The following is an 18,857-nucleotide window of genomic DNA, read 5'->3' as shown; positions in this document are numbered from 1 at the left end:
AGGAAGTAAAAGGGCAAAAAAAAAAAAAAAAAAAAAAACAGCCAACATTTGGCTCTGAGTCAGCTTAAAATCAGGGGATGAGGAGAGTTCTCTGAGGGCTTTGCATCTCTGAGCCACATGTCTCCCAGTTAGGGACATCAATAAGATTCTGGAGAACAAAAAGCCAACCAGTGTATATACTACAAAGAGGAGGATCATTGGAGAGAAAAGTATTCCTAATGCATATAAGGGAAGGCACATGACCAACAAGACCATGACTCATTCTAAAAGATGACACTAGAGGAGCTAAGAGGTTTCTCTCAATTTCCCAAGAGTGACCCCCTGAGGAAAGTCAATTCTTAATGGTAGATAGAAAAAAGGTCAATTTGACAAGGTTGGTCTTAAAGACCTAAAATTTTACAAAAAAGCTGTTAAATGACCTAAATTGTTTCAATCCTTAGAACATGTGCAAACATACTACATGATCTCTCATAGGTTTTGTTTCTTTAGTTTTAATTTTGTATTTTTTTCTCACAGCTGCAAGCTTATCTGAGCCCATTCCAATACCTTCAAGTAAACATGCATGGGTTACAGTTAAAAAATAAAAAAGGGGAAATGTGGAGAGAAGATGAGCTCTACTTATTAGCTGATCCTGTGGTATGGCAAAAGCCAAGCCTGGGGAACATTCCTTGCCAATAGGTGAGGATGTTAACAGTCTGACACTTGGCTCTGATGCTAACAGTTATCAGAGGTTCCATTACTACAAGCTTCCAGGATAATAGCAGGATGTTCCTTGCACCATAATCGTAGGGTAACTGTGAAAAAATGTTTCTAGCTCTGTAAACTTTTAGTGCACACAGAAGCCTCTTGATAACTCGCAAGACTTTAACAATTTACAGTGCTCCTACAGTTTAACTTCCTCATTATGAGACCCTATATGATAACCTTGTGGAGCTAAATCTATGTCACTATTCCCCCATCAGAGTGCAGCATTCCACCTAGCATTAGCTTTACTTGAAAATGTCTCTGTGTTTTCTTTGTCTCTGTTTTTCTCCATCTCTCATCACCCCTACTCAAGATCCTGTGCTGATGCTGTGTGGGTCATGACACTTTATAAGTGTCTTTTATTTAGTGAATTTTTAAATTTGTTCTTTTCAGTTATACATGACAGTCAAATGTATTTTGATGTATGATACATATGTTGAGTTCAACTTCCCATTCTTCTGGTTGGACATATTGTTGCATTACATTGGTCGTCTACTCATATATAAACATAAAAAATTAATGTCCCATTCATTCTTTTATTTTTCATAATCCTATTCCCCCTCACTCCCCTTCATTCCCTTTTGCCTAATACAACATACTTCTATTCTTCCCTCATCTCCTCCTTCCCTTGTTGTGACTTAGCATCCCCCATATTAGAGAGAACATTCAGTCTTTGTTTATTTTGGATTGGCTTATCACTTAGAATGCTATTCTACAGTTCCATCCATTTACTGGAAAATGCCAGGATTTCATTTCTTTTTGTGGCTGAGTAATATTCCATTGTTTATATATACCACATTTTCTTTATTCATTCATCTGTCAAAGGGCACCAAGACTGGTTCCATCAATTGAGCTGCTATAAACATTGTTAAATTTCAATTCAATATGTCTCAGTGAGAGAATTACTGGTGATTCATTGACTTTATTTAATCTGATAATTAATTTCCATAACTTAGAATTTTTATTTTATTATTATTAAAATATTACCACTCATTTGTTTTGATATATATATTTTTTAACTCAGGTTACAATTAGATATGTTAAATCTGGTCACTCCATTCACATGTTTGCAATTCATTATATATATATATTCTCTGTGTCTTGATTTTTTAACAATCCTGGGTAATTTTTACAAAAATTATGTTATAGTTTCCTAAATTTTGTTTTTTCTCTTGCTAGTCGTTGTGGCTCTTAAAATATATGCATATTAATAGACATAATAAGTGTCTGATTTCAGTTCTCCTGTTTCTTATTTATATTCTGTTTGAATCTTTTCCAATTCTATCTTTATATTTGAACAGTTTCATGTTTCCTCTCTACTTATTAATTTTTTTAACTTATTTCAAATAACAAGCATTTTGCACTTATTTATCTTTTGGTCAAATATTCTTCACACTTGCAGCCTTATAATGTCTGATTATTTATTTTTCTTGCCTCCTTTGGTCTTTGTAACATCTTTTTTTATATGATTTTGTTCTTGTATATGAATTTATACTCTTGGAGCTTATATTTGAGGAAACTATTTTTTTTTAAATACACTTCCCTGCTGGAATGGGGGCATTAAAATTTCCATTTACTTCTATCGAGTATCCTCTGGATTAACTGCCAACACATTAGTTTCATTTTAGAACTCTCAGAGTCATAATCTTAGCTTGACATCTAACCACAATAAGATAATAATGGTTACAATTTTTTTTTCATAAATAAATTTTTTTTTCTTAGTCTGAATCAGGTGAATTTACCTACTATTTTCTTTGGTCATGCAGGTAGTCTTTTGTTATGCCTTCTAAACATTTTGGCCCTTAGATTTCTTAGATGTGCTCAGGGGTCATCAATTTGATCTCCTTTAATACAATAGAACCAAGCTTTGTTTTCTATTCATTTTGGAAATCAATCAAAATTCAAATGAGCAGCAGAGATCACCATTTATCAACATAATCCTTAACAACAGGCAATGATTTAGCAGCCATTTCCTCTCATGATTTATAATTTTATCTTCTTTTGTCCCTAAGAATTTATATGGCAATTCTTCTAGGTCAGTTAAGCATTAAAATTTTTTAACTAAAACTCTTAATTCATCTACAGAGATAATTTAACTAGTTATTAATTTGTACATATTGAAAGAACAGTCCACATTTTCATGAAACTTGAAGCAAGCAGTTTCTGTCCTTAGTCATCTTTTCTTCTATACACATGCTAGGTATATAAATCCCATGTCTATCAAGAGAACATGTCCAATTTCAAGCTCAAGATTTAAAAAACTCATTCCATGGTCAATATGTATTTTATAGGACCTTGGAAAGTAGAATGTTCAAAGCAAAGTTCTTCACTTTCCTCTCAGTAAAGTCATCAGTCCCAATTTTCACTATATTGATAAATAGCATCTCTACTTTGTTATTCACATTAAAGTTTTAAGCAATCACCTTTCACATTTTGCTTTATTTAACACCCACATTAATCCATCAGAGTCTTGTACACTTTGTGTTCAAAGCAAATTTAAATTCCTACCAATTTAACCTACTAATAATGTGACCAACTCTGCATCTCTCCATTCTCATCTCCCTCTTTGTTTCAGTAAATACTGATGTATTAGCAAGGCCACAGTAATTACCATCACATGTTTGAGCACTCACAGAATATAAACAACTGAAATCAGCTAGACCTAAGGAAAGAGATTGTTAATAGAAACTGGCAGAGAAAAGCTGGAGCTTTAGCTGAGAACTGCTAGAGAAGAGCTATGTCTTCAATAGAAGAAAACAGCCATTGGGAACCTACAGCCTAATGGGGGGTGAACAAGAAAAATAAGTACTCCTGTACCACACCCCTCAAAGTCACTGATCTAATAAAGACACTTCACATTTTCTCAACTTTAACTGAATTCAAAGGGAGCGGATCCTAAACAGCCTCTGAATGCACAGAGCAGAAAGGAAGACAGCTCTGTAGAGACAATTTTGATTGCAACAACAAAACTAGCCAGTATATCTATTTTTCACTTACAGACATGCATGGTCACAGAAAAGGTAGACTTTCTATTCAACAGACATATGTCCAATGCCCAATGCCAGTGGTGAGTTCAGAAGTCTTCTGCATACTGAGTATAGGAAAGATAATGTGTCTTCCCTCACAGACACTGTTATTCTGCTGGATATTAAAATACTGAAAAATAATTAACAAATGAAAGGCTAATATTCTATTATGTAATATTAAATGATATAAAAAAGAGTGTTGACATTCAAGATAGTAATTGAATAAATGTAGTAAGAATGTCAGACTTTAAAAATTGGGGAGAAAAATGTTCTGGGCAGAGTACAGTAAATACTCCTGAATTTTTCCATAGAATAGATTGGTACATATTATTCCTAATATTTTATTGAACTATGCTTTCACATGCATAATGTCATCCAACATTTTCATTAATAAAGTGACACTGTTACCTCTAAACCATAAAGTTCATTAATGGGGCTTTTCACAGCTTCTGATAAATAATGAGCAGTGAGGAAATAGGGAGTCCTCTGGCATTATTGCTATTTTCATGATAATGATGATGATGATGATGATGATGATGATAATGTTGTCAACATTATTTTTGACACACAGTTGTCTGATCAAAACTTAAACACTAAGAAGTCAGATGCAGTTGTACACACTTGTAATCCCAGAGGTTCTGGAGGCTGAGGCAGGAGAATCAAAAGTTCAAAGCCAGTCTCAGCACTTAGAGAGCCTCTAAGTAACTTAATGAGACCCTTTTTCAAAGTAAAAAATAAAAAGTCTGCAGTGTGTTTCAGTCCCTGAGTTCAATTCTTGGTAAAATATATGGCATATATATATAGTTTTATACATACATATATATACACAGACAGACAGTAGTAAAAATAAGGAGGGCAACAGGGTTAATTAATTCACATTAAACCTAAACATGTAGCTAAAATTATTTCTCAGTTAATTGAGTAGCTTTCAGAAAAATAAACCAGGTAACATTTATTTCATTTAAAATGTGGTTGGGAATAATTTACTAGCATGTCTGTTACAAAGCTCAGATAAATAACCTTAAATAATTTAATCAATTCCAGATGTCATCGACCAAATTTAATGACAAAGTTAAAAAATTAAAAAAAAAAAAACATTATCACAGAGCCAGAAGCCTATGATAAGCACTGAAATATCTCACACTGAAAAGCAGTAATTCTTTGGATTTCCTCCTAATGACCTATAGCTCTTGACCATCCCTTATTTCTTTTCATTTTGTTTAACAGACCTTACATGATTTCCATATTTTTCTCATGGTCTAACTCTATTGCATTCTCTCTCACTACTTTTCTCTATTACTAAAGTTAGTTATATTAATAGTATAGATTGTAGATGAATTTTATAGAATAATATTTATAATCAATTACAAATCATATGTAGATATAAAACCTATAAACTATACATAGATATTTACATTTGTTAATAACTTAAAGAGTGTTTTTAAAAGAAAATGTTGATAAAACTTCCTTTTTAAAAGAAAATTTGATAAAATGGGAATAATGATATTTCAACAATCAGAAAAAAAAGTATTTAGTAATTTATCTGAGTGGATCATAAAATAATTGTGGTAAATGTTGAAATAAAGTACACATTAGAAGCAATAAGAAATTGGATTAATTTTCTCTTTTACTGTACACTGAGCACTTTATAGGTTTTATGTCTCATAGTTTAAGCCTTATAACATTTTTACAAATATTCGTGTGTAGTTTCTCTCTTGTCCAGCGAAGAGGTCCACTGAACAGGATAGAGAAGAGTGTGCGTGCAGAGTCACTAATCAAGGCCTCCAGAGACCAAGCAGGAAGCAGGTCTGATTTTACTGCCCAGTTACCGTGTATATATACTCAGGCAATAGCTAAGCAGATTACAAGCAGCCACCAATACAATTTCTGGCCAACTGTCCCGACAGCAACCAATCAAAGAGTGGGCCATGGAGCAAGTGCAGGTACTGCAACACTCGACCTCACGCCCATGGCTGTGCCTATGGGGTAAGCAGTTACATGCCTAGCATGGGGGGAGTGGTTTGCCATTCAGATGCCCTTAACATATGACATGTATGCAGTACTCCATGCACTTGTCCCCATATATTTGTACCCATTTTGCAAATAAAAATACTGAGGGCCTGAAATACTAAGTTTTTAGATTGACTTATATAGTGCTAAGAGGTAGAGGAGGTTAGATTTATATCTTTGGTCACTAGAACTAGAGCTCAAGTACTTCAACTAAGGTAGAATAGTGGAAATACATTTGAACAATCTCAAGAGTATAAATACTGGCACATGAACATATTATTTCAAGAGTTCTATGATTGAATAGCTTTATGTTTATTTTTTGTCAAAATACTGCTTTTCATATTTTATTTATAGTGTCTGGTAATTTATGAAATATTATTTTCTTAAGTGTACCTTAGTGGATGTGATCTGCAATGCTAATTATAGAGATAATTACTGGTGAATTAATTGCTCCCATCATTTTCACTCTAATGAAATAAAAATAACTGTATTCTGTCTTAGGTTAATTCTTATAAAAAATATCTATAGATTCAGCTTATCAACACTTCTAATTTCATGTTTAACTTTTTTAATGTGCTGAAGTATAAACTGATATTTTTTCTCAGGTTTAAAAGAGATGATACATTATATTTTGAAATTAATCACTTTAATAAATCATACTAAAATATTATATCAATTATCTATATGACATTTGCCTAATTGACTTATGCATTTTGTGTACATTGTCTTTGTGGTTAGTCTTCCTGTTTTTAGAGAATACTTTGTAAAAAGTATTTGTGTATTTGTGGTTTCTGAGTTTGCTGAAATTACATGTATTATTCTCATTTTATGTATGTTTGTCAAAGGTTTTCAAAGTCTAATTAGAGATGAAAAATATGCTTTTAACAATGACAAGAACTTACACTTATTTTAACTCTCTAAAGAATTAAAGAAATGAGTCTTTTGGATTATACCAAAATGAAGAAAATGAGGGAAAAAAAGCATCAATTAAGAGATCAATCTAGTTGGGTGAAGTGGCACACCCCTATAATCCCAGCTGCTGGGGAGGCTGAGGATAGAGGATAGAGAGTTCAAAGCCAGCCTCAGCAAAAGCAAGCACTAAGCAACTCAGTAAGACCCTGTCTCTGGGGTTGTGGCTAAGTGGTCGAATGACCCTGAGTTCAATCCCAGGTACCCACCTACCCTACGCCCCAAAAAGAGATAAATCTAAAACAAATCTCTTTGTTATTGCTGATAGGCAAATAACAGAATTTGTAGCGAAGGCAAGTTTACTCTCGGTCTCTACGCAGAGATCTGGTGCTGGGGCAGATATGACCAATATGACCTGTTATTGACAAAAAAGTAATATCCAAAATTATGATGTCTACCTGTGATTATTTTCTGGTCATCTGAGTGAAAATACTCTCCTTATGTGTTTTGTGAGAATAACTATTCAATATTTCACTTAGATAACCATTTTCAGTGTTGTGTTTCTCCAGTGTTTCTCTAAGCTCATTATTAAAGTTGATTTCCTCAAGCAATTTAATTTTTTGCCCAGAAAATGACTATTACTCATTTTTTTTTTTACCATTTATGCCCAAACAAGGAAAATAACAATCATAATGGTCGCAACATTGTTCCCCAACTACCCATATAGCGGTGGAGATAGCCTTGATCACAGCAGCATCTAAACTTAATAAAACTATGCAGGCATTCAGAACAAAATTATGAGTGGATTCAGAATCTTTCCTGACACTTCTACTACCTGTGAAGCTAACAAAACTGTCAAGAAAAACTACTAGCAGCCCCCAAATACGGAAACTCTATAAATAGAGAATAGTATCTGGCCAATAAGTATTAGAAAATGCCTTTTTTCCAATCTTCTGGGATGTCACTTGCTGGACAATCAAAACCATGGACAGATTTCTAGTGAGGTGTCTGCCAGCCCATCATTAACACCAACCCTGTACAACCATTACAGATCACTCACCTTTAACACTTATTACTGCATCCACTGAGATATTTCCTAGATATCTCTGAAAAACTAGTGGTCCAGAAATAAAGATAATAAGAGGTGATATTTTATACCAGCACAGTTATAATCAAAATAACGCTTGCATTACTTGCAGTTGACCCAGAAAGATGGCTAGTAGTATTTCATGCTCAAAAAAATATTTTTTGCACTATATAAGTTTATAGATTAAAAACAATGCTTTACAGTAGTGAAAGAGACTATGTAAACATCTTCTCAACACAAAAACCTATGAGGAGCTGTGCATATTGACCTACCATCAAGAACAATTATGAAAAAGAGACCTACAAAAATCTTAACTGACAATTATAAGGGACCAAAGTAATCTTTTGTGGTAATAAAAAATGGTTCAAATCTTCCATTCATTTAAGATATTAAGTGGAAAAAATAAAACGTCATGTACCTTAAGAAAAATTATTGTCAAAATTAAAGTGAGGACTGGGCCATAGCACGGGGTGGGGGGGGGGGGAGGTTACTGCCTCCATGTTACAAGGCCCTGGGTTTGATCACCAGCACTACAAAAATGAAACAAAGCAAAACAAAACAGAAAAGGAAAAATCAAAAATAAAATCAAGAAACCCCACAGGAACGCTGAAAATGATAATACATTTAAAATTCAAAGTATAGAATATTATTTTTCTTACATAATTAGCAGTTTCCTTCTTTCTTAAATATATCTTTTGGAATTTCCATGATTTATTTCTAGATTTTTTATGCAACATGTTTTTATTTCACCTAATAATTGAACATTATTTTCTCTTGGTATAGGATTCCAGGTTGCTAGTTAGGTTCTCAGTTCAATGAAGGTATATTGCCATACTAGTGTGGCAGACTAGTTATTGAATAGTCATCAACAGGTACAATGTAATGAGGTAGATTTTTTGCCTATATTCTTTTTTTCCTTCTCAATTATTACTTTTTTTTAGTTTGTCTCCTGAAAAACAATTGTGAGTATCTAAATGGAGATTATAATTTTTTTCTAAGTTCATTAAATCAGTAAATATGAGTTAAGTATTCATATGTTCTAGGTACTATCTTGGGCACCAGTTATACATTATTAAGCAGAAACACACAAAGGAACCTGTCTTATACAAACTACATTTTAGATAGAGGAGTGGGGGAAGAAAACAAACATGACATAGAAATGAATATACCTATTTAAGAGATTTTGAAAGTGATATTTACTATAATAAAGGGCAAAAATTAGAACAATGTAGAAAATATTATGTGTGATGCTAATCAAGGATGTATCACCTTTATAAGCAGGGTGGCCTACGTAGACCTTCAAGAAAAAGAAACCTTTTGGCAAGCACCAGAATAAAGCACAGATATTGTGTATGGATGTCTGTGATGAGTGCATGAAAGCAAATACTAGTGCAAAGAACCTAGCAGGAAGCTTTCCTAAACTGCTTAAGTCCTAGCAATTATGGGGGTGAAAACAGAGCAGAGAGATCAAGAGGAAGAACAGGAGATAAGGTCAGGTGGGTGAAGGTAGCAATATGATCTAGAATTGTGTGGGCCACGAAGCAGACTTTCACATTTATTTTTGCATTCTGTGAAATGAGAATATTTTTGTAAGATTTTGAGAAATGAATAACTTTATTTAAATTAATTTTTTATAAAGTATCATTCTGGCTGCTGTGCTGACAAGAGTAGGAAGCAAGTTACAAGCAAGAGGCTATTTCTGTAATTCAAGCAAAAGATAAAAGTGGGAAGAGTCAGGGTGGTAGAGGAAAGTGTTAGGATTCTGATCTATTTTGAAAATAGAGGTTAAATTTTTCTTGGAGTTTTCAATGTGGGATATAAAGGACAGAGTGGGGTTATGTTGATTTAAAAAAAAATGAGAAAAACTGAGAGCACTGAATTTCCAATAACTAAAGTGGATGAATTTTGTATGATTTTAGATATACAAGTGGAAATCCTAAGTAGGCAGTTGCAGATATGTGTTTGAAGTTTGATAAAGGGGATGATCTAGTCTGGAAAATTTTGTTAAAACACTTGTGGACTAAATTGAACTTGGAGAGACTGACAATTTAATATATCTTGACATATATTCAGTATCAAAATATATGCACCACTTTTTTCTGATTGCTTTCATTTTTCCATGCAATGCTGATTTTAGAGTTTTTTTTCCCCTCTCCTACTAAACAATTTTGACATCGTCTATTCTATCTACTCTATTATTATTACTTTTCCTCAAAATTTCAGGGTGCACATTATGGCAGGATGACAACTCTCTCTGCTCACTCTTTTTCACTAGTGTATCTCAATTATGCACAATAATGGGATTCGTTGTGGTGTATTCATACATGGAAATAGCATACTTTGTTCATCCACCTCCTGCTACCCTTCATTCCCTCCCTCCACCTCCCCTTATCCCTTATCCCCTACCACTACTGTACTTGTTGTCCCTCTCTTCTCTTAATCTGTTTATTTTCAGGTTCAGTGTAGCTAGAAAAATTTTTCCTTCTTCTTAACACAATGACTTAGAGAGCTCAGAAGATTCTTCTCCAGTCCAGCCTTGGAATGAGAATGCAATGCAGCTCAACTCTTGATTGAGAACTGTCAGACCCTGTGTATCTCAGTTGCACTCTAAACAATCAAAATGTGATATAATAATGTGTGTATACTGAGTCACTGCATTTGTCATCACTTGTTGTGCAGTTAATTCTTGTGCCAACCTTAAGAAAATAATAGACAATTTAAAAATAAAAGAAAAAATATTTATTATGCTATCAAGAATTAAAAATTACTCAATTACCAGTTATATAACATTAAGACTACCACCAACACTTTCATATCCAGAATGATAATTAGTACTTTTATTAATTTATAAAGATAGTAAAAATCATCCTAACTCTTGGAGGAGAGACAGAGACTGATGGTAGTGGGACTCAACAGTGATGTGATCCTATCATGCCCAAAAAAATAAAATTTAAAAAATACTTGCTCAAGAAAATATCATCCTAAGACTTGTGAGAAATCACAGTATCTGGGACAGCACAGTAATAATAAAGGACACATTGACAAGGGTAAGGATAGTTTTATTTTGCCTTTATCACCCCTCCCTCAACCCCCCAAAACATAGCTTGGAGTGAAATACCATCTGCTTGGGATACCTTCATAATACATTATTAGAAAACCATAAAGAGAAAAAAATCCATCTTTTTTTGGGGGGGGGTACCAGGGATTTAACTCAGGGGAACTTGACTACTGGGCCACACCCCCAGCCTTATTTTGTATTTTATATTTTATTTAGAGACAGGTCTCAATGAGATGCTTGTTTTATTGTGAATAAAATAAACCAGGCATGGACCACTAGAACCACATGATCATGTTCATATGCTGATGAAAAATAGTGATTTCATAGAAGTTGAAAGTAATGGGAAGGCAAACAAGGGATGGGGTAACTGGTAACGTGAGGTCTAGGTGATTTTGGTCAAAGTCTTCAAAATTTCATTTAGAAGAATAATTTCAAGAGATCTGAATAAAATATACTGACTATAGTTAACAATATGTTGAATTTTGAAAACATACTAAAAGAGCAAACAAATATAAGTATTCTCACCATAAGAATGGCAATTATGGGAGCTAATGAAATGGTAATCATCTAGATATATTCATTACACAATGTATATATACTTCAAAGCAATGTGTCACTCTGGTAAATGCATACAATTTTGTTTTTCATTTAAAAAATAATAAAACCCCTTCCTTCTGTATTTTTGGCTAGAATGTTTTTGAGAACACCTTAATAAAATGAGAGTTTGATAAAACTAATATCCTATCTGGTCAATAAAAATACAATCCTATCTTTCCACTACTGTAGTTGATGTCATTTGTAAATGGCATTACTAACATAAAAGTTTATTTTATTTTTATTTGTTCTTTTTAGATATATCTGACAGTAGAGTATATTTTGACATACATAAATGGAGTGAAACTTCCCATTTTTGTTGTTGTACATGATGTGAAATTACACTGGCTGGGGATTCATATATGAACAAGTGAAAGTCATGTCTGATTCATTCTACAGTTTTTCCTCTTCCCATTCCCCACCCTTTCTTTCATTCTCCTTTGTCTAATTCAGTGAACTTCTATTCTTCCCTCCTCTGTACCCCTTATTTTGAGTTAGCATCCACATATCAGAGAGAACATTTGGCCTTTGTTTTTTGGGATTGACTTATTTTACTTAGCATGAGAGTCCCCATTTCCATCCATTTACCAGAAAATGCCATAATTTCGTTCTTTTTTATGGCTACACAATACTCCATTTTGTATATATACCTCATTTTCTTTATTTATTCATCTGTTGAACAGTATCAAAGTTAGTTGCATAGCTTAGCTATTGTAAATTGTAAATTGAGCTGCTACAAACATTGATGTCGCTGTACCACTATAGTATGCTGATTTTATGTCCTTTGGGTATATACCAAGGAGTGGAATAGCTGGGTCAATGGTTGTTCCAAGTTTTTTAAGGCTTCTCTATACTGAGTGGTTGGATCAATTTGCTGTCCCAGGAGCAATGTATGAGTGTACCTTATTCTCCACATGTTCACCTACATTTATTGTTACTTCTATCTTCATTGTTGCCATTCTGACTGGAGTGAGATGAAATCTCAGGGTAGTTTTAATTTGCATTTCTCTAATCGCTAGAGACATTGAACATTTTTTCATCTATTTATTGAATGTTTGTATTTATTCTTCTGTGAAATGCCTGTTCAGTTTCTTCACCCAATTATTGATTGAAGTTTTTAATACATTTTTTTTAGTTCTTTATATAAACTGGAGATTCATGCTCTACCTGACGTGTGAGTGGCAAAGACTTTCTCCCATTCTGGAGGCACTCTCTTTAGGCTCTGTATTTTTTCCTTTGTCCTGAAGAAGTTTTTAATTTGATACCATCCCATTTACTGATTCTTCATTTTAGTTCTTGCACTTTAGGAGTCTTATTGAAGAACTCAGTTTCTAAGCCAACATGATGCAGAGTTGGGTCTACTTTTTTTTTTTTTTTTAGTAGGCACAGGATCTCTGTTCTACTGCCTAGGTCCATTTTCCCAACATCATTTGTTGAAGAGGCTATCATTTATTCAATGTATATTCATGGCACCTTTGTCTAGTATAGGATAACTGTATTTATGCTGGCTTGTCTCTGTATCTTCTCTTCTGTACCATTGGTCTTCATGTCTGTTTTGGTGCCCAGGCCACACTGTTTTACTAAAATACATTGTAGTATAATTTAAGGTCTGGTATTTTGATGTCTCTAGCTTCTCTTGATAAGGATTGCTTTAGCTATTCTGGCCTCTTATTTTTCTAAATGAATTTCATGACTGCTTTTTCTATTTCTTTGGAGAACATTATTGGAATTTTAATAAGAATTGCATTAAATCTGTATAGTGGTTTTGCTAGTGTGGCCAGTTGGCAATTTTAATTCTGCCTATCCAAGAGCATGGGAGATTTATCGATCTTCTAAGGTCTTCTCCAATTTCTTTCTGTTGTGTTGTTTAGTTTTCATTGCAGAGGTCTTTCATGTCTTTTGATTTCCAAATTTTTTAGAGGCTATTGAGAATGTGATAGTTGTCCTAATTTGTCTTTCAATTGATTCATCACTGATGTATAGGAACACAACTGATTTATTGGTGTATAATTTTATATTACTGGATTCACTAATGAGTTATAGAAATTTTCTGGTGGAATTTTTCAGTCTTGTAAGTATAGAATTGTGTCATTGGCAAATAGGGATACTTTGACCTCTTCTTTTCCTATTCATATCACTTTAATTTCTTTCTTGTACCTAATTGCTCTAGCTAGAGTTTCAAGGAGTATATTGAAAAGAAGTGGTGAAAGAGGGCATCCTTGCCTTGTTCCAGTTTTTATAGAGAATGCTTTCAATTTTTTTCTATTTAGAATGACATTGTCCTTTGTTTTAACATATATTGCTTTTACAGTGTGGAGGTATGTTTCTACTATCCCTAGTTTTTCTAGTGTTTTTGAACATGAATGGATGCTGTCTTTTGTCAAATTATTTTTCTACATCTATTGAGATCATGATATGATACTTGTCTTTAAGTCTATTGATGTGATGAATCACATTTATTGATTTCAATTCTGCTTATCCAAGAATTGTATCCTGGATGAAACCCACTTCATCATGGTGTACTACCTTTTTAGTATATTTGTGTATTTAATTTGCTAATATTTTATTAAGAATTTTTTGCAATTATGTTCATCTGGGATATTGGTTTGAAGCTCTTTCCTTGACATGGCTTTTTTAAATTTTGGTATTCATGCAATACTGGCTTAGTAGAATGAGTTTGGAAAGGTTCTCTCCATTTCTATTTCATGAAACAATTTGAGGAAGATTGGTATTAGTTCTTATTTGAAGATCTGGTGGAACTCAGCTGAGAATCTGTCTGTTCCTGGACTTTTCATTGTTGGCATCTTCCATTTCATTCCTTGAAATTGATCTGTTTAAATTGCTATGGCATCCTGATTCAATTTGGGTAGGTCATATGTCTCTAATAATTTGTTGATGTCTTCAAGAGTTTCTATTTTATTAGATTATATAAATTTTCAAAATAGTTTCTGAGTATCATCTGTATTGCAGTAGCATCTGTCATGATATTTCCTTTTCCATTATGAATTTAAGTAATTTGAGTTTTCTCTCTTTCTTTTTGTTACCTTAGCTAAGGGCTTATTGATTTTGTTTATTTTTTTCAAGGTACCAACTTTTTGTTTTGTCAGTTTTTTGAATTGTTTCTTTTGTCTCAGTTTCATTGATTTTGGCTCTGATTTTATTTATTTACTGTCTTCTACATTGATTTCTTCTTCTTTTTTATATTCATTTTTAGTTATAAGTGGATACATATCTTTATTTTATTTTTATGTGGTGCTGAGGATCAAATCCAGTGCCTCCTGCATGCTAGTCAAGCATGCTAGGTTAGTGCTCTACCTCTGGGCCACAACCTTAGCCCTGATTTGTTCTTCTTTATCTAGGGCTTTGAGATGTGATGTTAGTTTATTTATTTGGTGACTTCTATTCTTATAATGAATGTGGTCAATGAAATGAACTTTTCACTTAGAATTGCCTTCATAGTGTTCCAGAGATTATGATATGGTGGGACACTATTCTCACTTACCTCTAAGTATTTTATCTCTCATTTCTTCTGCTATTCATTGGTCACTCAATAGTGTATTATTTACTCTCCAGGTGTTAGAGTAGTTTCTGTATTTTGTTTTATCATTGATTTCTAATGGAAATTCTATTCATGGTCTCTTAACATCTTTTCTTCATGGTCAACTTTATTTTCAAGATTATATATATACTTTGTCTTCATTGCCTGAAACTTGGTCTTCCAATTGATCTAGTCTGTTGCTGATGCTTTCAACTGAATTTTTAATTTGGTTTATTGATTCATTCATTTTTGAGGATTTCTGCTTGATTATTTTTTCAGAATCGCTCTTTCATAAAGTGATCGTTCATTCCTATATTTTCTCTCTGATTTCACTCCTTATATCATCTTTTAACTTGCAGATCAATTTAACTATGTGCATTCTAAAATTTTTCTCTGACATTTCTTCCACTCTGGTGTCTATGGATTCTATTATTGATGTACCTTGGTTTGTTTGCAACAATTTTCCCCTTTCTTTTTCATGTTGTTTGTGTGTCTACCCATGTAATAGTATAGATCTGAGGAAGTAGAGTTTCTACCCTGTGGACTTAGAGTTTTCCTGAAAGTTTCCAGTGTCTCACTATTTAGGAGGAGACAAATAATTGCATCAACCAATGCAAACAATATAAAGCATTAAACCAAAGAGTTTTTGAGGAATACAATATTAAGTGTCACAATAAACAGAAATGTTATGATTATTTATTGCCCATAGTAAAAACAGTAAGTTTGGAAAAGGATTTACAATTTCAAATGGTGGACAGGGAGAGAACAGAAGTGATATAGGATGTGATAATTATGTGGGAAGTAGAGAGAACATAAAAAAGGACGAGTGAAAGACAGAATAATAGAGATTGGCTGTTAGCAGAAGAAAAGAGAAAGAGAATCAAGGGAAACAAATTAGTGTGAGGAAAAAATATGTATATAAACATAAAGTAAAAATTTTAAAAATCATAAATAAGAATAAAATAATACAAAACAAAACTGATATATACTAATCAAACATCCTAGTTCTCAAAATACTAAGCCTTAAAAAATAACTGGCTTCAAAATTGCTAGAAATGAGAAAATATATGTAAATTTCCATGAACCATTAAGGGAACAATTAAACAGAGGAGAAAAAAAAAGATATCTATGAAAAGTTAAAGAATTGTTTCCATTGGACTTCTCTTCTCAGCAGTATTACTTGGGGTCTTCTGGTGTGTGAATTCCTATCCTCAGGGTGGGGTTGCTGGAGTAAGAAAGGTAATCCTGTAGGCAGAACTCCTGAAGGTATTGTTTTGGCTTAGGCAGGCTCCAGGTTCTTAGCAGAATACCAGTTAGTCTGGAGATTTTAAATCAGTACACCTCCAGGACCGAGCAATTGCTGGTCCCTGGTGGAAATCCGCACCACATTATGTCTCCTATAACAAGATATTAAAGTACTCGGGCGGGGGAGGGGGCGCGGTTAATTGGCGGAATAGTCGCTTTCTGGCTCATCTCCCATGGAGCCAATTCTTAGTTCACTCCATCACCTGAAAATCTCTTGAGTTTGGTCTCTTGAGTTCAGTGTTCAAATTCTCTGTCTCCCACCTTCTCACTTTAGAATTACTGTCCAGACTATTTTTCTCCCAGCCAGTCCTGCAAGCAATGAGATGAGGTGGGTGGAGTGGGAGAGACTGGGGGGTTTCCTCAACCAGTATTCCCCTGTATAAATCCCTCTTCTTGTTTGATTTTCTCCTGGTCACTTATGCAGACTCTGTGCTGTTTGGTGGGGGTTTGCCAGGCTTGTATTTTGGGCAAAATTCGGGTCTACGAGGAATTGGCTCCCCTATCTGCTAGTCCCAGCCCCAAGACTGCAAAATGATGCCTTCCTCTCTCCTCCACACACAGCCAGAGAGAGATGCAGCTTCTTTCCTGCACAAGGATATGGGGCAGCATGCCTTTCAGTTTAGTTCAGAATTGTCCATCATCTCTAAACTATCTACCCAGACAAGCCTCAGAACTCCTGAAAATGCAGGTTCCTTTAATTCTCTTACCTCTCATTCTGCTCAAGGTGAGACCACTCTGACTGGTGCCTCCATCTGCAGAAGCAATTGTGACTCTGGGGATTTAATCCTTATTATTATTTTTTTTTGTATGAAACCTCCTTAGTCCCCAATCTGCTCTGAATGTACAATATTAAATTCCAGTAAAGTCCTTCCCCACACTTTTTTTGTTTTGTTCACCAACCTTGCAGAGAAATTTTCTATCTGCTTTATTGGTTTCACACCACAGAGTAGCCAGAAAGCGACTTTCTCTATTCCACCAATTAAAACACCTCCAAAAGTTCATTTTACTTTATATCTTCTAATAGGTGACATAATGTGAAGTTTTAGAATCAAATATAGTGTGCAAACTTTTGTTTATTTCATGTATCTCTTCTTATGTTTCAGGGTATTTCAAATTTTGGAGTATAGTAACTAATATGAAACAACTGGCAACCATCATCTGAACAATTTGTCAGTATTTTGTTTTGAATTAATTTATAATTTTCCAAAAATAGATTTTTAGATGTTCATACAATTACTATTCTACCCATCATGTCCAGCAAACAGGAGAATGGAGGATTAAATAGGAATATGTGTACACCTTTAATTACAGTTACTAAAACTTTCCAGTGGAGTCCACACCTGTATACTTTAGTCAAAAGTTAAAGCTATTTCTAATCATGAGTGAAATTGTGAAATAGAGTACTATATTGGAGAAAGGCATTTAAGTAGTCCCTGCTACAAAATACATATTTATGTTATTTTCTGAGATGAGTACATGTATTTTATGGGATTTTTTTTTGATTGAGTAAGTTTCATTTGGAGATAAATTTAATTTTAGATAACTAAATAAAAAATAGATATAGATCAAGGTATTATTTAGCAAATATAATTTTTGAATGCATAGGAAGCCATGAAATCCCCCAGAAGAGATGTATCCAATGGAAATAACTAAACATCCCGTAAAACGATTTCAAAGGAAATCCTTCTTGACTCTCCCACAGCCAGAGTCACAGCCACCAAATTCTTTGTCCAACTGCTGCAAAAATAAAATCAAACAAGTACATGACTATCCTTGCCAGAAGAGCCTTTATACCTCACTCAGCCTTGCCTTATGCTCTTTAATTCTGAGAATGAATATTTACTTAGTCTTCTATATAAGATAGTTGAAAGTTAGACTGGGTCACAGCCTGGGGTAAAAGATTTACAGGAAGGAGAAAATATCAAAATTAACAAGCTGTGTTTAAAGTATTTTGTGTGTGCAAGTAGCATCTCTCATTTTATAAAGTATTCGTAACCTCTTCAGATGAAAACAATTTTCATTGAAAACATAAAAATATACAGAATACATCAAAAATTCAACATTTTGAAAGAAAGAATAATTCATAGTATAATCTTTTCAAATTACATAAGTTAAAAGCAAACTAAGAATAGGGAATATTTGCAATAATTAGATATTTAAAGAGTTAAATTAGCTTAGCTTTTATGTTACCTTTCCCAATGAATAAAAAGAGATTAAACAAACAAAAAAGTAAAAGTAATAGAGGTGATAGATAAATTAATTTAATTAATTAATAAAAAGAAGTTTGTATTTTTAATCTTAAAATCTTTCTTATCAATTAAAAGACACTATGACAAATTTGGTTGTTTATTTCATTACAACATAAAGTAGCATTGCATGAAGAAAAACTTATTGGATTTAGAGTGAAAATATCTTGATTCAAATTTTCCTTCTATTCATTTCTTACAACTTTTCTGAGGCTCAAGGTCATGACTAAGAAAATGTTATTAATAAAACTTACTTCATACATTTGATTATTTATTATAAGACTCAGTTAAAATAATGGATTTTTCTGTTTATAAGCAATTAGTGCTATCTATAGTATTT

This window comes from Callospermophilus lateralis, chromosome 10 (assembly GCF_048772815.1).
Source record: "Callospermophilus lateralis isolate mCalLat2 chromosome 10, mCalLat2.hap1, whole genome shotgun sequence".
NCBI classification, from domain to species: Eukaryota; Metazoa; Chordata; class Mammalia; order Rodentia; family Sciuridae; genus Callospermophilus; species Callospermophilus lateralis.
The sequence above is the reverse complement of the archived record's forward strand: the minus strand, read 5'-3'. Positions refer to the sequence as shown.